General features: G+C 42.5%; 1 non-coding gene across 1 annotated transcript; it reads left to right on the top strand.

The window, feature by feature from the left end:
- Positions 1-2,468: 2,468 nt before the first annotated feature.
- Positions 2,469-2,540, top strand: trnac-gca (transfer RNA cysteine (anticodon GCA)). The gene has a single exon. It is a non-coding gene; the product is annotated as a tRNA-Cys (tRNA).
- Positions 2,541-2,956: the final 416 nt, after the last annotated feature.

The following is a 2,956-nucleotide window of genomic DNA, read 5'->3' as shown; positions in this document are numbered from 1 at the left end:
GTTTAATTGGATGCTCTCCAGTTATTGTTGTTTGGTAGATTGACATTATATTTTCCTACTTTGGGGACTTTTCACTTCATATTCTTTGTCTGACATTTTCTATTCCCTGTTTGTATTTTCTGTAACTGCATGTGGTTTTAAATCTGTTGGAGTTTCTTCAGACTAAAGCAAAGACACTGATGATGTCATCCAAAAGACACATAAAGGACAGCAACCTGTTTCCAGAAGACACTAAAGAATGACGGAGCAGCAGGAAACAGAGCAGCTCAAATAGCAAACAGCTGATTTATTCATCTGACTCGTAGAATAACGCCAATGATTGACTTGTTTTAAATGTCTGGGAATGTGGAACAGCTCCATGCTGACTACCTGAAATAAAACAAGGCCACATGCTGATTATTGGGGACTTGATTTGATGGATTTATTCTTCCTGTTGTGTCTCTGTTTAAACTCCTAATTTAAAGGTAAAGTCAGGGTCCACTAAAGGTTGTGTTGTTGTTGCTGACAGACTCAGATCATTATTCTAAGTGTGTGACAACATTATGGGATGGATCCCTGCAGAGATAGACCTGTTAGTTAAAGAGGAACATCCTTTTAGTTTAGATCCTTTAGTTTCCAACCAGACCAGATCGGTGATTGTAGGAACAGTGGAAAGATGAACCAAGACGGCTTTTCATATATACATTTTCTTTTTCTACTGACTATAGTTGTGTTTGTTATTAACAGAAATCAACCTGTCGACAAGAAGCTTCTTTTTTCATGTTCAGGAGAAGGCCTGTTTCCAGCCAGACTATGAATTGATTCATGAAATCCCTGTTATTAATATCTAGTCAGTCCCATATGGTCTAGTGCAGGGGTTGGCAACCTTTACCACTCAAAGAGCCATTTGGACCAGTTTCACACAGTAAAGAAAACACTGGGAGCCACAAAACCCTTTTAAAATTTAAAATGAAATAACACTGTATATAACACATTTGTGCTATGTATAAACAAACTAAACTGTGTTACATTTATGAAATCAATGAACGACTGCAGAGAAAATGAAATAACATTTCTGCATGCAACAAATCATTTTTAACTCCAAAAAAAAACAAAAAACGTTGGGTTAACGGTTTGGTAAAATAGGGCTAGCACTGTCAACTTGGCTAAAATGGCAAAAAGGTCCTCAGGGTAAAGGACACACAGGGCAGCGCATCCTTTACCCTGAAGAGCTGTGTTCAGGTGTTCAGGTGCGCTGTCATGTCTACGAGACCCAGCCACTCTGGTTGTTCCCGGTTCGTCCAGTAACGAACAGAACTGACGGGGAATTAAACCTTTCGCCATTAATTTGCTCAGAATCTGAATGACAACATTCATGACTTCTGTGCATTCCGGAGGAAATGTTTGAGCACACAGGTCTTCTTGGTGCAGGATGCAGTGAAAAGTCAGCAACTTCCTGTCCAGCAACTTCTGCAGCAAAGCCACAAAGCCGTTGTGCGCGCCTGTCATACTCGGTGCTCCGTCTGTACCACTGACACCGGGGGGGGTTATTCCTCTTGCTCTTAAACAATTCAAGACAGCCTCACAGACCCCCCCCCCATGTTTGGCCTTTAAGTGGTATCAACTGGATCATTTTTACTTGTGGCCCAGTTGAGTTTACATACTGGCAGAACAGCGCAATTTGTTCAATATCACCTTAGTCTTTAGATTCATCACAGGCAGTTGAGGAGGCCACAGGCCACAGCTGAAATGATGTCTTTAATTTGCTGTACAAACTAAAATAAAATACATTTTAATTAAATATTCATTAAGTATTTTTTAAAAGCTGAGCCGCATCAGAGGGATCAAAGAGCCGCATGCGGCTCCGGAACCGCAGGTTGCCAACCCCTGACTCAACTGTACTAAAATGGCCCCCACAGTCACCAGATCTCAGCCCAATAGAGCATCTTTGGGATGTGGTGGAACGGGAGCTTCGTGCCCTGGATGTGCATCCCAAAAATCTCCATTAACTGCAAGATGCTATCCTATCAATATGGGCCAACATTTCTAAAGAATGCTTTCAGCACCTTGTTGAATCATAAGGTTTATAGTAAGGGCATAGAATTGAATATTCCCAGAAATACTTGTTACTAACCTAGCTCTGGGGAGTCACTCCCCGGAGTCCTCATGTTCTTTTTTCCCCAGCATGTTCCCTTGGATCTGGGAGGCTCCAAAATCATGGTAGCAGCTGTCGCCATGGTCCCGCTACACGTTTTGCGATGCCATGTTCATCTGCTACACTCTGTGGTGCCCTGCTACGTCCTGCTGTGCCTTGTAATGCCGCACAGTGCCCTGCTATGCCATGAACTACTACAAAGAACTTCTACAAACTACTATTTTTTCTAAACCCAACAGGCCCGTCAGACTCCACCTACCAACAAAGGTAACCACATGGTGGAGCCCCAGCCATTGTTTTGATGCACCATAATCTTATTCCACATAGAGTGTGTGGGGGTATAGCTCAGTGGTAGAGCATTTGACTGCAGATCAAGAGGTCCCCAGTTCAAATCTGGGTGCCCCCTGCAAGAATGTTTGTACCCTATCATATATATGATAGTTCTTGTTGTTGATGATACTTGAAAAAAGCATGCATGTAACTAATGTTGCTTCTTTCCAGAAACCCTTGTGCTTTCTCCCTTGTCAGATTTCCTTGGATTGTGGTGGCACCTGAGTAGTGAATGCAGCTGCTGCCATGGTCCTGCTAGACGCCCTGCACTATTACTGCTACTATTATTAGTAATAGTTCTTTCTACCTTTACTGCTGCCATAATTACCACCGGTCATCTTTTCAATCCATTCTCTCTCTCTCTCTCTCACCCTCTCCCCCAACTGGTTGTGTCAGATGACTTCCCACCATGAGCCAGTTTTAGTTTGAGGTTTCTGCCTGTTAAAAAGACATTTTTCCTCGTACAGTGAGGAAAATAAGTATTTGAACACC

This window comes from Etheostoma spectabile, unplaced genomic scaffold (genome assembly GCF_008692095.1).
Source record: "Etheostoma spectabile isolate EspeVRDwgs_2016 unplaced genomic scaffold, UIUC_Espe_1.0 scaffold00000697, whole genome shotgun sequence".
Classification (NCBI taxonomy): domain Eukaryota; kingdom Metazoa; phylum Chordata; class Actinopteri; order Perciformes; family Percidae; genus Etheostoma; species Etheostoma spectabile.
This window is presented reverse-complemented; position numbering and strand designations above follow the sequence as displayed.